Raw genomic sequence first — 20,635 nt, 5'->3', positions numbered from 1 at the left:
CAGGAACAGGTTGCTGCGACCTCTGAAAGTTGCTTGCAAACTGAGCTGATTCACTAGATATAGCACATTGCTCTGTCGCATGTGATCCTGTACAAAGCTCACAAACACTCATTATCTGTTGAACACCATAGTTGGTCATAGAATCGACCTTCAGAGTCAACTCCTTTAGCTGCGCAGTGATAGCCGTAGCTGTATCCACCTCCAGAGTTCCTGTTACCTTGCCTTGTGGTAGCCTCTGAGTTGGATTCTGATATTCATTCGCAGCCATCATCTCAATTAGCTCATGAGCTTCCTCATAGCTCTTAGCCCATAAGGCTCCACCTGATGCTGCATCGAGCATAGGTCTTGATTGTGCTCCCAAACAATTATAAAAGCAATTGATCACCATCCAGTCAGGCATTCCATGATGAGGACACTTCCTAAGCATCTCCTTATAGTGCTCCTAAGCTTCATATAAAGATTCACCAGATTGTTGCGCGAATTGAGTAAGAGCATTCGTGATTGCAGTTGTCTTTGTCATAGGGAAGAATTTAGTAAGGAATTTCTGAGCAAGATCCTCCCAAGTTGTAATAGAACTAGCTGGTAGAGAGTGTAACCAGCTCTTAGCTTTATCCCTCAGAGAGAATGGGAAAAGTCTCAGTTTCACATCATCTTAAGAAATATTATTGAACTTGAAGGTGTCGCAGATCTCGATGAAATCCCTAATGTGCATATTGGGATCTTCCATTGGAGCACCCCCAAACTAGACTGAATTCTGCACTATTTGAATTGTGTCAGGCTTGATCTCAAAGGTATTAGCTGCAATAGTTGGCCTGACTATGCTAGATTGAATGTCATTGATCTTTGGTTGAGAATAATCCATCAACGCTTTCGTTGCTACTGCTGGTTCTTCCATTGTAATGATCACTTCTTCTGCGACTTCTTTAACTTCTTCAAGAACTTCTTCTTCCAATTCTTTAGCTTCCTTATCTTCTTCAATTATTTCCTTACGAGACTGAGAACGTGTTTGCATACACGCTCTCTAGAGTACTTGAAACACAACAAAGTAACCGTAGTAAGTAAAGTAATCTGAGTCAGTGAACTTTAACGACCACCGATGTCAAGCACATAAACTAAAAATTAACACCGAGTCCCCCACAGCGGCGCCAAAAACTTATTCGCAATAAAACACACCCAAAAATACATGCAAGCGTACGTGATTATAAGTAGTATAAGATTTAAGTCAAGTTCATTCCCACAGAGACTGGTTTAGGTTAATTTCAGATTATGCACTTATGTAACAACGTATGATTATCGTTCACAGCTAAGACAAGTAACAAATTTGAGTTGATTAACTACTTAAGACATTATACTAGCATGCATTAACTAAGAGATTAAAAGTGAATTGCTTATATGAGAATAAAACATGAGATTCTAACTTCATTAAATACTTCATTCAAAGTTTATATCTTTATCAATAGTATGCGATGGTGATGATAACTAATCAGATAACACAAAATTAGTATACTCCATCTTTCGATATACGTATACCCTACTACTAAGCATCCACAATCAAGATAGAAATTGAGTAGACACCAATTATGCTTAGACCCTATATGTCTATAAGATTTGAAAACATAACGGTTTAAGAACAAGTTATCTATTATGATTACATAGGGTGTGTAAGATGGTTAAAATTACTCTATGAATTATGCATGTCAATTCATATATAAACCTATGCTAGCATGGCAAGTTCTAAACCTCTATATTCACTGTCGCTTCAATAGATATTAACAAACAATCTTAGATATTAGCTACACATCAAAGACGAATAAGCACAACCAAACTAGGAAATCATAAATCACCGCATACTAAAGATTTAAAACAATCAACTATTGAAATCCATAAATAAATCCGCTAGAACCCCATGACAACGATTAGTTCATGATCTAATACATCTTCACCATGGGTTCCAATGAAAACATGGTAATAAATAAGTTCAGAATACTACGAGATAATATAAAAGTACAAGGGTTTAGAACAAATAAAAAAAAAGCATCCAAAAGTATCGCCTAAATTGAAGAATACAAAAGTGAAAACTAAATCTTCTTCTCCTTAGTCGTCTCGTGTGCTCTAGGTCTTCTTAATGTTCTCCCTTGTTTCCTTCTTCTTAAAAATGTCTTCTTATCTTTTTATATAAGGCCCTGGATGATCTCGGATCTGCAATAACCATCTCATAATCAAATCAGGATTCTGTGGCCGCATAGCACTGGAGCGCGGGCGCGCTGACCTACTAGAATAACTGACACGGGCACGCCTGACCAAGTGCGGGTGCGCCTGACCAAGCGTGGACGCGCTATCCTTCTATTCTTTTTCTGTAGTTTCTTATTTTGGCACTCCATTCTTTGTGCGATCTTCCGCAACTCCATTCCTGACCTCTTATTAGCATAAAATCATTATAAAGCTCCTTTCCACCTCCTGACTAGTGCCCTGCAATGACTCAACATGAAAACACATCAAAAAACTAAATACTTGAGTCCAAATCATGAACTTAAGCCGATATGAAGCGTTCCAAGTTGATATAAATTCCACTTATCAATAATCTCTAGATTTCTCATGCCGACGTCAGCGCTAAACTCGTTCGCTTTTCCCACCTAGAGCTTGGCCAACTCCTGGGCCAGTTTCAGCTGATAGGCAGCCAGTGTGCCGTAAAACATAGCCTTCTCCCTTTTCCACTACTCTACTTTGACCTCCTTGTGGTGCCTGAAGAGCCAGTTAGAGGTAGCCATCATCATAGCCCCTAGCTAAAAAAAAACCAAACAACTAGTAAAATATTACATCCCAAGAAGGCATAAAAACTGGACTCATAGAACAACACATAGGTCCCGTCTTGGCCCGAAGTATATGTTCAAGTTTCTTCATGCCAAGAGAACCATGGTATTTGGTATCGGGCAGTATCTGGAAAGCCTTCAAAGTATCATAATGGTAGGGGAACCCGACATCGACCAGCCCTTGTACGTCCGTATATCGAGAGTCGGCCACCCTTGGGCTCAGTCATCTTCTTTATCGGCTCCCTATATCCCCCGACCACTGATTTTACGCCTGGTAATATCTCTTCGTCAACCTTCCATTTCTCCCCTTCCTCGGCATCCTGAACTTTGGCCTTACCATCATCCCGCTTCGGGGGGCTAGTCCCCTCTTCCGAGCTCAAAATTTCCTCCACCTCTGGAACAAAAACCTTCTCAGTGTGGTCCAGATCCTGGTATAGTAAGGCTCTAAATTCTATTGCCTCTTGATAGGATTCCCAGCAGTGGTCTCGCTACATGCAATATAGTACTAGTCTCCCCACTGGAAGGAGTAGCAGGCTTTCTCTTTGTCACACCCTCCTTCGGACCGTCCACCGAGTTCTCCTTAAGAACCTTGAGCATGGCCCTCTTGTTCAATATGTTCGAATAAGTAATGGCACAGTGAAGAAATACAAAACAAGCATAGAAAACTGTCAAATAGCCAAGCACAGGTACCGCAAATAATTGACACCATGACGATGATAAAACAGAAATGAAAGATATATACAACATATTACACAACAAATTATAGTAGCAGGCCGGGGATGAATATAAAAGAAAAAGAGCATAATATGTATACAGTAAAGAACCTTACCATTATACATCACAGTTGGTGAGATTACAAAGCTGTAGGAACAGTATTCGTGATAACTCAACGCTAGAACATGATAGGTAAATAATACTATAATCTACACAAGAAATCAGATTTAAATAAAGACAAGACAAATACAAAGAATTAAAAGATTAGAAGAAGGCTTGAAGTCGGTTTAAAGGTCACTGAAAGAAGTTCATTAATATGTTCATGCCTCAGTGAAGAATAAAGGTTAAAGACTTTCAGGGTTTCAGAAGTGTTGAAGATTCAGCATAAAAGTGCCACTAGAAGATTTCAATGTATTAGCATTGATTGAAGATATACAATGTTCGAAGCATAAGAATTTGAAGAATTGAAGACATGGTATATATTAAGGTTTAAGAAGACATCTGCAGTCTTAAAGTTATACTCACTGAAAGGAGTTCATTTATATATTCAAGCATCAGTGAAGGATAGTGAATGAAGTATTCAAGATTGTAGTAACAATGAAGATGTTGTCTAAGTACCAGACAAAATTCCAGTGAAATTACATTTTTTTATGGAGAGTCAGTGTTCGAAGCGATAAAGTTGTTGTAAGCATAACAATGTAATCAAAGCTATAAAATAAAGACCTAAATTAAAGTTAGTCGTCTGTGAACTAGACCAGTTGCACTAGGCGTCAGCATTTTGTGAAAGGAATCTGAGTATTATCATTAAGAGGATTGTTAAATGAGGATCCGTATCTGGATATGCAGGTTTTATGGTTTATACGAAGACTCAAGAGAGAAGAATTGAAGACAAGACAACTTTGGGATTGCAATGCCCTATAGAAACTAAGTCAAAGTGATCACTACCTTGTAGTAGGAGTCGCTATGGCCATCCTATTGCTCATCAGAAGTAATATCCTTGAAGTACAGTTCAATATCTTAGTACAGGAATTGGTCATGACTTAATAGGAGCATCAGAGAAGAAACTACAGCATAAACAAACTCCAAAAGTGCATATTTCTATCTCTTGTAGCAACTTAGAATTATATTCTATGTCAAAATAGGTCTAAGGCACTAAGTGGTTCATACAAGGGAAGAAGAAGCTCTAAAATTATTCTAAGGCATAAGTTGTGCATCCTAGCTACCCAAGGAAAAAATAGTCTCCATTTAGCATTTTGCTTGGTCAAAATAAAGTTAAGGTATTTAGTTGTTATCAAGGTATCCTCCTAGGGCCATGTACTCTCCAGTTAACCCTTCCAAGAGTTAGAGAGCTCGTAACTTAGCCTTCTATTGTATCCTTGGCTGCAACTTAGAGATGTAAAGGGAAAAGGGAGTATTTCTAGTTACAAGTAACATGGAAAAGGTTCCTTGGAGTCGCCACCTAGCTTCCTAGAGAAGTGCTACTTGCAACTAACTCATAGCAGTCTAGTGATCGGAATTAAGCTACAAGAAGAGTTTCTTTACTCACAACTTAGTAGAATTGCTAAGTCAAAATCATTACTCCCTCTCTAGTCGATAGTAAGCAATTGAAAAATTAATTCAAGTGCTAAACTCCTTCTTGTAAGTGCAAGTAATAGATGAGCTCCCACGGATGCAAGTCAACTCTCAGTCACAATTTATTGAATCTATCATTTTAGTTTTACTTGGTTAATATTTGGACACATAATTCTATTTGATATAAAGTCTACATTTTGAAGCAGAAGGAGAATTATTATGTTTATCTTCTTTTCCAACGAGAGCTGATAAAAATAAGAAACAAAGATATACAAAGAAGTTCAACACATTGTATATTCGTTAAACTTTTCACTAGAGAAAAGAGATACAGAGAAACTCAGCACTCTTGTATATTCATAGGGGAATTATAATCGTTATCCGGTAATTAGATCCTTGAGTCTCATATTCAACCCCCTTCTACGATACTTTGAGACGTAACAATCACCAAGAAAGACCTATCATGAATCAACTCTGTTGTGTAAGACATGCCTGTATAATAACAAGACTAAGTCATTTCGATAGCCCTAAGATTAAGTTATATGATAATCAATATTTGTATTCTGTAATTAGATTCCTTGAGTCTGTAAAAAAAATGTTTAGTAGATTAGACTGGGAGATTTTTCTGTGAACAGTTTCAAGCCAAGAAATAAACCCTGGAAGAAGATCAAGTCATGATAATGCTTTAGAGAAAAGATGTAGAAGCTTGGAGTTGAATAATGTTGTTCTATGAAAAATGTTCTAAGTCAAGATATCGACAAGTCACAGATCAAGGTATATCGACAAGTCCAAAATAACTTGTAGAGAAGTCCAAAATGACTTATAGAGAAGTCTCAGAGATATCGACAAGTCAAATGAAGATGTAGAGAACTGGAGATATCAACAAGTCATTCCTGCATGTAGAGATCTTAGAGATATCGACAAGTCAAATGAAGATTTAGAGAACTGGAGATATCGACAAGTCAATTTATATAGAGATCTCAAATATATCGCTAAGTCAAATGGTGCATATAGAGATCTTAGAGATATCGACAAGTCACTTCTACAATGTACAGATCTCAGAGATATCGACAAGTCAGTTCACATATAAAATATTAGAGACCTCGACAAGTCAAATATACCTATAGAGAACTCAGAGATACGGATAAGTCATTATACTTATCGATATGTCATTTATTTATAGAACAATTAGAGATCTCGATATACTATCTCAAATTCAGAATACACAGACAAGTTCTAGATTCAAGATTATCAGTCAACAAAAAATTCATTCACTGAATTGGAAAGTCTACAAAAGCAGCTTGAAGAATACAAGATCAAGGGCCAAAATTCACTGGACAAAGGGTGGTCACAGACCTGCAAGATTCTACACAGATTTGATAATACCAAAAAAGGAAATAGACAAGGTTGTTTTAGAAATTGGTTTAGTACATTTTAGTGTAAATTTTGTAAACCCGTGTTACTAGTCTATAAAGCATGCACGGGTTCTTAGTTTAGAAGTTACAAACAGATCTAGAAAATCTTGTATTCTCTCAAGATAGAAGCTGAGTTCTTAGAAGTTACAAATAGATCTACACAGATTTAGAGCAAGACAAACTTAATTAATACAATTAAGTGAGTTTTTGATATATTGTGTTTTGTGTGAATTCTGTGAAATATAATATCTATATTTCTTAACTGCTTTGTTCAAACCAATCCAAACAGTTTTAAAATTCAAGAAACACATTCACCCCTATTTGTGTTGCTTTTCTTTGCATTCAATATCTAACAAGTGGTATCAGAGAAAAATATGGAAGTAAATAGATAAATATCTTGGAAGAATGAGTGCTCAAAAGATAAGCAGTATCAAGATACCAGCCTTTGACAAAACCAACTACACATTATGGAAGAAGAAGATGATGTTGTTCATAAGAATGGTCAACCCCGTGTACATTCGGATTCTCAAAAGTGGACCTTTCATTCTTATGGAAAGGTTTCCTGAGTTTACTGATGGAGATATGGTCATACCGGCTCATTTTGCATTTAAAGACCCTGCAACAAACATAGAGCCTGAAAAGGAAAAGGTTTCACTGAACAGTGGCTTGTAGTTAATTTGATTGAGTCACCTCAAAATGTAATGTACAACAACATTGTCAACTATGACACAACCAAACAGATTTGGGAGAAAATTGAAATTATGTGTAAGGATACATAAGAAGTCAGATCAAATCAAAGGAGAATACTGGTGTCTCAGTATGAGGGTTTCATGGCTAGACCTAAAGAAGGAATTACTGAAGTTTTTGAAAGATTTAACAAATTGATTAATGACTTGCAACTTCGTGAAATATAATATGAAGTTGAGGAGATTAACCTAAAATTTTTGCTTACCTTTCCTGACCATCTTGAACAGAAGATATCTGCTATTAGAGAAGGAAGAGACTTAAATATAATGATATTGAAGGTCTTATATGGGATTTTAAAAACATATAAGCTTGAGATGTTGCAGAGAAAGTCATTGAAGGAAAACCAACGACATGTGGTTGATGGATCTAGTGTCTTGATGGTTAATGACAGTATAATGCTTGAAGATAAACAAGAAGCTCAAACTTCAGTCACCCATGCAGTTGAGCAAAAGAACAAGAAGCTCCAGAAACAAGTCATATTGGATCTAGAAGAGGATGAATATTACACCCTTGATGAACTAGATGAGATGGATCAATCAATGACTTATATTGCTAGAAAATTTTCTAACTTTAGGGTTAAAAGCCAAAGTACTTTAAGAGCAAGGGACAAACCTCAAACAACAACAACTGGAAAGGAAAAACTCAGTTCAACTCAGGTGGCAAAGGTGGCTACAAAATTGGATTCGTTGACAGATCAAAAATTAGGTGCTACAACTATGATGAGTTGGGCCACTTTGTAAATGAGTGTAGGAAGCCAACGAAAGTGAAGAAGGATAAAGCCTACTTAGAGTTGAAAGCAAAGTATGAAGCTCTGTTGAGAAAATAACATGTAAAGGCTTACATAGTTGAAGACAAGAGTTATGATGACATTGATGAAGATGATGATAATGAAGAATTTGTAAATTATGCACTCATGGCTTTAGAGCAAGGAGAATCATCTACATCAAAATCAGAGGGCAGGATGAAGAGATTCATATAGATCATTGACAGTGGATGCTCCATACATCTGACAGGTGATAAGGCCCTTCTATCACATTTTGAGAAGATGGTTGGCCCATTGTTGACTTTTGGAGACAACATCAAAGGATTCACAATGGGATATGGCAATCTAGTTTTAGGATTTGTTGTCATAGATGATGTAACACTAGTTGCTGGACTTGAAGTAAATCTTCTAAGTATCAGCCAATTTACTGACAAGGGATTCAAGGTGAATTTTGAAAAAGAAGACTGTTTAATTATCAGCAAGAAGACTAATGAAACTGCTCTGAAAGGAGTAAAAAAAGGAAACTTGTTTGTTGTAAATCTGATTTCAGCAAATAAGGATGGAATTTGTTGATTCTATACCAAGGCATCCATTGAGTAAAGCAAGATGTGGCACAAGAAACTCTCTCACATGAATTACAAAGAAATTAATACCTTGGTGAAAAAGGAATTAGCGAGGGACATGCCAAATTTAGAATTTTCTCAAGATGGAATTTGTGAGGCTTGTCAGAAAGGTAAAATGAAGAGGTCCGGTCACAAGAGCAAATTGTGAATTTCATAGGTGCACCATTGCAACTTATTCACATGGACATGTTTGGACCAGTTAATGTCTTATCTATTTTTAGAAAGAAATATGCACTAGTGATGGTGGATGACTACTCAAGGTATATATGGGTAAAATTTATGCATTCAAAGGATGAAACTCCATACATCATTATTGAACACATAAAGAAAGTGGAAAAGCAGGCTGAAGATAAAAATTGTGTAAAAAGATTGAGAAGTGATAATGGCACATAATTCAGAAATGCAGCATTGAGTGAATTATGCAAAGACAAAGGCATTGTTCAAGAATTTTCAGCTACAAGAGCACCTCAACAAAATGGTGTTGTTGAAATGAAAAATAGAACTCTAGTTGAAGCTGCCAAAATAATGCTACAAGATGCCAATCTACCAACAAGTTTTTGGGGAGAAGCTGTGAATACCGCATACCATACTCAAAACATATATTTGATTAACAAAAACCTTGGCAGATTACGTTACTCAGTTCTATCAAAAAAAAGCCTATTGTGAAGCATTTGCATGTTTTTGGAAGCAAAGTATTTGTGCTAAAGGACAACTCTGAATATGTGAAAAAAGTCGACACTAAGGTTTTTGAAGCAATTTTTGCTCGGATATTCATTGGAGAGAACTGCCAACAGAATTCATATGCTTGAACAGAAGAAATTTATGGAAAGCACAAATGTGACTTTTGATGATGACAAGTGTCCGGGCTTGGAATGTCTTGATGAAAATGAAGCTGAAGCTTTGAAGTTTGAAAATCTCAATATTGACAGTGATTCTGAGGATAATGTTGAGATCAACACAAAAAATAGAATGGAGTAAGAAATAACTGATCAAGTGATCCACTGAAAATGTAAACTCTAATCAAGAAAGAATTTCACCTGAGTTTGTTGACAACTTTCATACGCTAATAAGATCTACCTTCTCTCTAGCTTTTTCTCTTTTGATAATTTGGACGGAATACTTATTCTTACACCAGAGCTGTCCCCGGAGATTTAATTCCCACATGGTATTTCATTTCAGGTACCATAGCTCTCAAGCCCTGCCTTGGACCCGAGGAAAGAGGAGCCCACAGAGATTTAGGGGCTTATCAGATAACCTAAAAATTTTCAGTGCCATTTAATTTGCTCACCAAAATAATTGCCTCTGTATAAAGATCTGATTAGCATATCCATACCAGACTTCGTGACTCGAGATGGAACTGCTCACTTTATTTTATCTTTGTTGTGCAAGACATGCATGTACTATAACAAGACTAAGTCATTTTGACAACCCTAGGATTTAGTTGTATGATAGTATAAATCTGTATTTTGTATTGTATTACTTGAGTCTGTAAAATGTTAAAGATCAGACTGTAGTATTTTTATGTAAACAGTCTCAAGCCTAAGAATAAACTCTGAAAGAAGATCAACAAGATCATGTCTCAAAGAAATTGTGAAGAAGCTTGAAGTTAAATAAATCTGTTTTAGGAAAAATCTTCTAAGTCAAGATATCTACAAGTCACAGATCATGTCATATACAGAAGTCATTCGAGAACTCCTGAATGACTTATCAAGAAGTCCAAAATGGCTTATAGAGAAGTCTCTGAGATGTTGACAAGTCAAATGAAGATATGAAGATTGGAGATATCGACAAGCTATTTACGCATATAGAGAACTCAAAGATATCGACAAGTTAAAATGAAGATATGAAGATTAGAAATATCGACAAGTTAATTTCTCATTAGAGATCTCAGATATATCGACAAGTCAAAATGCATATAGAGATCTCAGAGATATCGACAAGATATTTCTACATGCAGAGATTTAAAGACCTCGACAAGTCAAGTTCACTTATAGAGAACTCAGAGATCTCGACAAGTCAAAGACACTTGTAGAGAACTCAGAAACCTCGACAGGACAAATTCACTTATAGAGAACACAGAGACCTCGACAAGTCAAAAACACTTATAGAGAACTAAGAGATCTCTATAAGCCATTATACTTATCGAGATGCCAGTTCTCTATACAACAAAGTGGAGTTCTCGATATGAACCTCAAATACAGAATGTAGACAAGTTAAATATTTAAGATTATCAATTAACAAATGATCTAATCAATTAGATTGACAAGTCTACAAAAGCAGCTTGAAGAGTGCAAGATCAAAGGCCAAGATGAACGGACAAAGGAAAGTCACAGACCTACATGATTTACAAAGATACAGTAAGCCAGAAATGGAAAAATTTAGAGATAATTTAAAGTAAAATTTAGTACATCTTATTGCATGTTGTGTAAACCTCTATTTAATAATCCACAAATTAAATACTGGTCCTTTATTTTTAAATGTATAAACCATATCTAGTTTTTCTTATACTCTCTCAAGGAAGAAGTTGAGTTCTTTACTTACAAAGAATCCATAATTTGTAGCAAGACACTAGCTTGATTTTAATACAAAATTAAGTGAGCTTTGAAATAGTGTGTGCACCATTTTATTTCAGCTAACATAATATTACTGCATTTCTAATCTGTTTTGTTAACCAAGTAACAAACATTCAAAAAGCCTTAAAAATATCCAAAACACATTCCCCCCCCTATGTGTTGTATTCGTTACCTAACAAGTGGTATCAGAGCAAAATCTGAAAGCAAACAGATTAAAGATCTTGGAAGAATAAATACACAGAAGATTAGCATTATTAAGATACCATCCTTTGATAAAACTAACTACACATTATGGAAGAAGAATATGATATTATTTCTAAGGATGACCAATCCCTTGTACATCAATATTCTGAAGAATGGACTTTTCACTCCTATGGAAAGGATTGAGGATTCTATAGATGAATATATGGTTATCCCAACTCATTATGGTCCTAAAGATCCTTCAAAATACACACACATTGAGAAAGAAAAAGTTTCTCTTGATAGTGGTCTGTAATTAATTCTGATAGAGTCACTTGACAATGTCATGTATAATAAAATTGTCAACTGTGACGCAGCTAAACAGATTTGGGAGAAAATAGAAATTTTGTGAGAAGGTACAGAGGAAGTTAGATCCAATGAAAGGAGAATATTGATGTCTCAGTATGAGGGTTTCATGGCTAAACCAAAGGAGAGTATACCTGATGTCTTTGAAAGATCCAATAAGCTAATTACTAGCTTGCATCTTCATGACAAATACTATGAAGCTGAGGAGGTTAACTTAAATTCTTGTGATCACTCTTCCTGACCATATAGAACAGAAGATTTCAGCTATAAGAGAAGGTAGAGACTTGAGATATAACATGGATCAAGTGCACTAGTTGTTAATGACAGCCAGTCATCTGATGATAAACTAGAAATCCAAACTCCGAATGTTTCAAGTAATGGGCAAAAGAACAAAGAAGCACAGAAGCAAGTTATTCTTTAACTTGAAGAGGATGAATTCTATACCTTGGATGAACTGGATGAGTTAGATCAGTCTGTGGCTTACTTAGCAAGGAAATTCTCTAACACTAGAGTAAAGAAGTCAAAGTTCTTCAAAAAAAGGGACATAAATCCAACAAGGATAACAGCTGGAAGAAAAAGGCACAGTACAACTCTGTACGCAAAAATGGCTCTAAAATAGGATATGTTGACATGTCAAAGATTAGGTGCTTTAGTTGTGATGAATTGGGAATTTTTCTATAGAATGCAGGAAGCCTAAGAAGGTGAAAATGACAAGGCCTATCTTGAATTTGAGGCAAAGTATGAGGCTCTTTTAAGAAATCAACATCATAAAGCTTATATTGCAGAAGGAAAGAGTTGGAATGATTCAGATAATGATGATGATAAGCAAGTAGAAAACTGTTAGTGTATATTGAAAATATTTATTTGAAGTATGTACATTTATTTCTGGCCAGTTTATTTGAGAATCATTTGAATGTTTACATGTTGTCTAATATTATATATTGTGAACAATCTAGTATCAAATGGGATTCAGAATATTAGATTGTTAAATACGGTTATATAATATAATAAGGTTCACAACACAGGTGGTGTTGGACAATCCACTGGTATGGCTGTAGTATTATTTAGATTAGTTTATATTGACTAATAAATAATACTAGTATACTTTGTGTATATTGAACAGGATCAAATTTAGAATTGTTCCCTTAATACTGATTAAGAAGGAGAACTAAGATTCTATGTTATTATTAATGCTTAGGTTCTTAATCCGGAAATAGTAATTGACACGTGTATATTATTTACATGCTTTGATTTATATATGAAATAATTCTTTTGAATTTTATCATTATATTTTGGGTGATGGAATTATATACATGGTGGATATTATTTATTGAAGGAATCCATGTCCTGATAATATTCGGGTTAATGATGTCCCCTTGAAAGCTCAAAAAGATTTAATTATGTGAAACCCTGCAGGTGGAATTTATTCTGGCATGATTAAATAAAGGTTGAGTGGATGATCAAGGATAAAAGATATTAATTAAATAAATTATCAGTAATTTATTTAATTAATGGACATATGATATTTTAAACATGGGGAATTTAATAAGCAAATAATATTGGAACCGAATTAATTAAATTACGGTATTAGGAAAGGTAGTGCAAATATTAATTCTTTAGTGGATTGAATTAATATTTAATTACATTGGGCTAGGCTCAAGATGTAATTAGAAGGCCCAACCTAATTATCCATGGTCCCTATTGTAGCCTATATATATTCTTATTCTCTTCTTGCTTGGAATTGTGTGAAAACATATTGTAGCCACCAAGGAGCAAGAAGAGAGGATAACTTGAGAAGTCGGAGGCCACACTTCGCTCAAGGGAATTTGGGAATACAATAGAAGAGCGTGGAATCAACCATTAACAAGGTAATCCTTGTTTCGTAATCTTTATCGTAAAACGTAGTAACACCCTAAGTCCGTGGTTCCCAACAATTGGTATCAGAGCCTGGTAATGGGTTCTACGTTTTATGATATAATGTCCATGTCGTAATTGTATATGCGTGTATATAGTGTTTTGCTTGTATTGGTTTTGATGCAGGTTGTTAATCCACTATTATGGCCATGTATATTTTAATTATGTGTTTGGATCCCACGTGGTTTAATCGTGGTTAATTTTTGTTTTGGTTTCCACATGGTTTAATCGTAGTTGTAATTTACACGAGGGTTGATCGTGTTAGAATAGATTTTACAAAATTAGTGTTGTATTAGATCTATTTTTTTTTTGTAATTGTTCCGGGTATTTTGTAATAGTTATGTGCGATCGGAAATCAATTCCGGTAGTTTTTTGTTCCGCTGTGCGATTACAAGGGGCTGCTGTTGATGTTTGGATCGAACAAAATCAAAACAAAACTCACAGAAAAGCAACAGGCGCGTGCGCGCTGCGGCCGCTGCGGCAGCTGGGACTGCTGGGTCTGCTGGGGCTGCTGCGGCAGCTGGGACTGCTGGGGCTGCTGCGGCAGCTGGGACTGCTGGGGCTGCTGGGGGCGTCGGGGCGCGCTTGGGGCAGATTTTTTTTTAGAGCTGGATTTTTTTTCAAGGGCCATAATAGTGGAAAATTTATTTTAATTTTTTCCATTAAATTTTAATTATTGCTTTAATTTATTGATTATGTGTGTCGTTAATTATGTGTGTAATTCTTTTAAAATTGCATGTTTAACTTAATTAGGACGACATGGACATAAAATTTATTTATTGCTTTAATTAAATGTTATATGTTGCTAAAATTATGTGTGTATTTTGAATGCATGATTAGACATAATTATAACAACATAGGGCCCCATATAATTTTAAAATTCCTAAATTTTAATAAAAAAAAATTCTAAGTGGGAGAGGGAATTAATATGAAATTAAATCCCATGGTCTCCATTATTGGTTGTAGGTAATTTAACATAAAGACGAATATAAATTATATATACGTCACCCATCGTGGCATGTAATTTGTGGTGTCTAGAATGTTATAGAAATTACTAGAACAAACTTCTTAAATTAATAAATTTTGAAAGGAATAAATACGGATTTTCTTTATTTCTGATTTGGGGCGATTTTGTCAAAAACGGGTTCATCGAACTTGTAAGGCTGTGGGTTTTAAGCGAGACCGATGTGACTCCTCCACTACCTGGAAATCAAACCATTGATGAATATTGAATTGAAGTATTCTATTCAAGGAAAAATTACGAATATTGGAAGGTATACACGCCACCCATCGTGGCGTACCAAGTTCCATAGATTTCGAATAATTTAAGATTTGATGATGGTATACACTTAGCTATGAAAAATAATATAGTCCACCCCAACGTGGCATATTATTTAGTAATAGGACCGAAGTAACATTTAAATAAAATTAGGTGGTATACATGTCACACATCGTGGCGTACCAGAAGCTTATGGTGTTTAGATGTTAGTGCATTAAATTTTAATAATTTAGATCTTAATAATTAATGCACCCTTATTTATGTGATGTTTTTATGTATGATTCTCAGGATAAAATGGGCTTTAATCCACTATTCACCATATTTAAGGATAACAAACTTACCGGACCTAACTATATTGAATGGAAACGAAATTTGGACATTGTGTTGACTGCTGAGGAGTACAAGTTTTGCACTTATGAACCCAAGCCTGAACAGCCTACTGCTGATGCTCCTGAAGATGAGAAAGAGTATTATAAACGGTGGATTAAGGCTGATGAGATGTCGCGATGTTACATTCTGGCAGCAATGTCGGGTGTTTTGCAGCATCAGCATCAGTCTATGGCCACTGCTTCGGATATGCTCTTTAATCTCAAGGAACTTTTTGGAGATCAGAATAGGGCTGCTAGGCAAGTAGCCATGAAGGCTTTAATGAACACTCAGATGGCTGAAGGCACACCTGTAAAGGATCATGTTCTCAAGATGATGTCGTATCTGAATGAGATAGAGATCCTTGGTGCTGAACTTGACGGGGAAACCCACATTGACATTATCCTTATGAGTTTGTCCAAGAGTTTTGAGCAGTTCCGCTTGAATTACAACATGAACAAGAGGCAGTATAGTCTCGCGGAACTGCTGATAGAACTTCAGGCAGCTGAAGGATTATTTCGGCAGAGTGTTCAAGTGAATGTGGCTGAGAAAGGTTCTTCCTCTAAGCCGAAAGGTATTAAGAAGAAGAAAAAGGCTCAGACACAGAAAGCTGTGAAGGCAGTGGGAGTTCAGGGTGGTGTGAAAAAGCCTAAGGGAAAGTGCTTCAGATGCAAACAGTCAGGTCACTGGAAACAGGATTGTCCTCTTCCTAAGAAGACAAACAATACTGGTATGTCTCTTTCTCTAGTTACAGAAACATTTATAGCGGCTATATCTACGAGCACTTGCTGTGTAGATACAGGAGCCACTGATCATGTTTGTAATTCTATGCAGGGGTTCCAACTATCCAGAATTCTTAGAGATGGTGAGATATACGTGTTCATGGGAGATGCTACGAAAGTAGCAGTAGTTGCAGTAGGAGTTATTCATTTATCTTTTGGTTCTGATAGGATTTTGGTTTTGAACAATTGTCTTTATGTACCTTCTTTTAGAAGGAATTTAATTTCGGTTTCTAAACTTGCTTTGGATGGTTATAATGTTTGTTTGGATCGTAATATTTCTATTATGATGAATAAACGAATTATATGTTCTGGTACATTGCAAGACAATTTGTATATAATTAATCCTAGTCAACCTGCACTGTAACTGCAATTTAGGGAATTGAACAACACATCTTCTAACTCTACTAAAAGAAAGGAACCTTCTAGTTTGAACCAAACATATCTTTGGCACTTGAGATTAGGTCATATTAACTTGAGGAGGATTCAAAGACTGGTAGTAGACGGGCCTTTAAGCTCATTGGCAGTGGAGCCATTTCTAGTTTATGAATCCTGCTTGGAAGGTAAAATGACTAATAGGCCTTTCAAGGCAAAAGGGAATAGAGCCAAACAACTGTTAGAATTGGTTCACTCTGATTTATGTGGACCCATGAATATCCAAGCAAGAGGTGGTTATGAATATTTCATCACTTTCATTGATGATTATTCTAGATATGGGTATGTTTATTTGTTGCACCGTAAGTCTGAGTGCTTTGATAAGTTCAAAGAGTACAAAGCTAAAACGGAGAAGCGACTTAATAAAAGTATCAAGTCACTACGATCAGATCGTGGTGGCGAATACTTGCTTGGAGAATTTAGGGAATATTTATCAGAAAATGGGATAGAATTCCAGTTAACTGCACCAGGAACACCCCAACAGAACGGTGTAGCAGAGAGAAGGAACCAGACTCTTTTAGAGAGTGTTAGATCGATGATGAGTTATTCGGATTTACCCAAGTCATTTTGGGGACATGCCTTAGAGACAGCAGCTTATCTTCTGAACTTAGTACCTTCTAAGTCGGTTCCTAAAACCCCCTTAGAATTGTGGACCGGGGATAAACCGAGTCTAAGACATATTCGAATATGGGGTTGTCCAGCACATGTGCTGAACAAGAACGCGACTAAGTTAGAATCTCGTACAAGAGTAAGGTTGTTTGTAGGCTACCCCATGGGAACGAAAGGATATTTATTTTATAGTCCGAAGAATCGGGATGTCATTGTTAGCACCAATGCAAGATTCTTAGAGGAGGAATATATAATGAATCATAAACCCATGAGTAGTGTCGTTTTAGAGGAACTAGTGGGAGGGACAAATAATACCCATGAAGCTGTAGTACAAGTAGAACAACCACAACATAATGCACAACCTGTCACTAATACCGCACCAGTGCCTCGTCGTAGTGGGAGGGTTGTTCAACAGCCTGATAGATTCATGTTTTTGGGTGAGTCTTTAGACTTGGTCTCTGGTGAACATGATGATGATCCCCGTACATACGAAGAGGCAGCACAAGACAAAGATGCAGATCTTTGGCAAAAGGTGATGGAATCTGAGATAGAATCAATGTATTCTAATCAGGTCTGGGAGCTCGTGGAACCACCCAAAGGTATAAAACCTATTGGATGTAAGTGGATCTACAAGAAAAAGAGGGGATTAGATAAAAAGGTGAAAGCCTGGAAAACAAGACTTGTTACGAAAGGGTATACTCAGAATGAAGGTATCGATTATAAGGAAACCTTTTTACCGGTAGTCATGCTTAAGTCAATCCGTATTCTTTTATCTATAGCAGCTCATCTCGATTATGAGATTTGGCAAATGGATGTCAAGACAGCTTTTCTTAGTGGAAGTCTTGAAGAAACCATCTATATGCAGCAACCAAAAGGATTTATTAAGGAAGGCCAAGAGCATCTGGTATGTAAGCTTAAGAGGTCTATTTATGGACTTAAACAAGCTTCTAGAGACTGGAATATTCATTTTGATCAGGCAGTCCAGTCATATGGATTTGATCAAAGTCCAAGCGAATCGTGTGTGTATAAGAGAAGTGAATATAATGCAGTGGTTTTTCTAGTACTATATGTAGATGATATTTTACTCATTGGAAACAATGTTGAGATGTTGTCATCAGTAAAGGCATGGTTGTTCAAACAATTTGACATGAAGGACTTAGGTGAAGCGGCATACATCCTTGGGATCAAAGTTATAAGGGATCGCAAGAAAAGGATATTGGCTTTATCTCAAGAGCCCTACATTGATGAAGTATCAGCTCGTTTTAACATGCAGAACTCCAAGAAAGGTTTTCTACCTTTTAAGCATGGAGTTGCTCTATCTAAGAAGCAGTGTCCTTCGACACCTAAGGATATAGAGAGCATGAAAGCAGTTCCTTATGCTTCAGCATGTGGAAGCTTAATGTATGCTATGTTATGTACGAGGCCTGACATCTGCTTTGTTGTAGGCATGGTTAGTAGATATCAGTCGAACCCAGGTCAGGAACATTGGAGTGCAGTAAAAACTATACTCAAGTACCTGAGAAGGACTAAGGAGTATATGTTAATTTACAAGGCCTCAGATCTATTTCCTTTGGGATATAATGATTCAAATTTCTAATCAGATATGGATAAGAGGAAATCAACCTCGGGATATGTTTTTACTTTGGGAGGTGGAGCCGTTATATGGAGGAGTGTAAAGCAGAAATACATTGCAGACTCCACCATGGAGGCCGAGTACGTGGCGGCCTCTGAGGCTGCCAAGGAGGCTGTATGGTTTAGGAACTTCCTTTTGGACTTAGATGTGGTACCTAATTTGCCTAGGAGCTTGACGGTGTATTGTGATAACACTGGTGCTGTGGCAAATTCAAAGGAACCGCGAGTCCACAAAGCAGCTAAACATATTGAACGTAAGTATCATCTCATACGAGGAATCGTAAATCGAGGGGATATAGTTGTGGCTCACATATCATCAGAAGACAACCGAGCAGATCCTTTCACAAAGCGCTTGCCAACCAAGGTTTTTGACAAGCATGTGGAAGCGATAGGAGTCAGATGGATGGACACATAGATTTTTATGTAATAGTGGATTAAATAAACACTGATGTACCCATAGAATATTTTGAGTATAAGTGGGAGATTGTTAGTGTATACTGAAAATATTTATTTGAAGTATGTACATTTATTTATGGCCAGTTTATTTGAGAATCATTTGAATGTTTACATGTTGTCTAATATTATATATTGTGAACAATCTAGTATCAAATGGGATACAGAATATTAGATTGTTAAATACGGTTATATAATATAATAAGGTTCACAGCACAGGTGGTGTTGGGTAATCCACTGGTATGGCTGTAGTATTATTTAGATTAGTTTATATTGACTAATAAATAATACTAGTATACTTTGTGTATATTGAACATGATCAAATTTAGAATTGTTCCCTTAATACTGATTAAGAAGGAGAACTAAGATTCTATGTTATTATTAATGCTTAGGTTCTTAATCCGGAAATAGTAATTGACACGTGTATATTATTTACATGCTTTGATTTATATATGAAATAATTTTTTTGAATTATATCATTATATTTTGGGTGATGGAATTATATACATGGTGGATATTATTTATTGAAGGAATCCATGTCCTGATAATATTCGGGTTAATGATGTCCCCTTGAAAGCTCAAAAAGATTTAATTATGTGAAACCCTGCAGGTGGAATTTATTCTGGCATAATTAAATAAAGGTTGAGTGGATGATCAAGGATAAAAGATATTAATTAAATAAATTATCAGTAATTTATTTAATTAATGGACATATGATATTTTAAATATGGGGAATTTAATAAGCAAATAATATTGGAACCGAATTAATTAAATTACGGTATTAGGAAAGGTAGTGCAAATATTAATTCTTTAGTGGATTGAATTAATATTTAATTACATTGGGCTAGGCTCAAGATGTAATTAGAAGGCCCAACCTAATTATCCATGGTCCCTATTGTAGCCTATATATATTCTTATTCTCTTCTTGCTTGGAATTGTGTAAAAACATATTGTAGCCACCAAGGAGCAAGAAGAGAGGATAACTTGAGAAGACGGAGGCCACACTTCGCTCAAGGGAATTTGGGAATACAATAGAAGAGCGTGGAATTAACCATTAACAAGGTAATCATCTTTTCGTAATCTTCATCGTAAAACGTAGTAACACCCTAAGTCCGTGGTTCCCAACAAAAACTAGCACTCATAGCCTTGGAGCAAGGAGAGTCATCCTCATCAAAAACACAGGTACCAACTCTTACCGCTATTGATTTACATGAAAGTCAATATAAGGAGATTGTTGAAAATATTAGCATATAAATGTTCCTCGTCCATACTAGCATGGTAGAAGCTACTGAGGAGGTCAAGAGGTTATCAAAAGCTAATGAGAAACTTGAGAGTGAGAAACAAAAGTTTGAGCTACTGTTTGTGGAGCTTGAGACAGTCAAGCAAGAGAATGAATATCCAAAGAACA

At 36.1% G+C, this 20,635-nt stretch overlaps 1 non-coding gene and 1 pseudogene across 1 annotated transcript; one reads left to right on the top strand and one right to left on the bottom strand.

Moving 5' to 3' along the window:
- Nucleotides 1–20,635, bottom strand: part of LOC141714412 (uncharacterized) — a 153,531-nt pseudogene that overhangs the window by 19,056 nt on the left and 113,840 nt on the right.
- On the top strand, nucleotides 399–505 carry LOC141715312 (small nucleolar RNA R71). The gene has a single exon (XR_012572079.1). It is a non-coding gene; the product is annotated as a small nucleolar RNA R71 (small nucleolar RNA).

This window comes from Apium graveolens, chromosome 3 (genome assembly GCF_009905375.1).
Source record: "Apium graveolens cultivar Ventura chromosome 3, ASM990537v1, whole genome shotgun sequence".
In the NCBI taxonomy this organism is placed as follows: Eukaryota; Viridiplantae; Streptophyta; class Magnoliopsida; order Apiales; family Apiaceae; genus Apium; species Apium graveolens.
The sequence above is the reverse complement of the archived record's forward strand: the minus strand, read 5'-3'. Positions and strand labels throughout refer to the sequence as shown.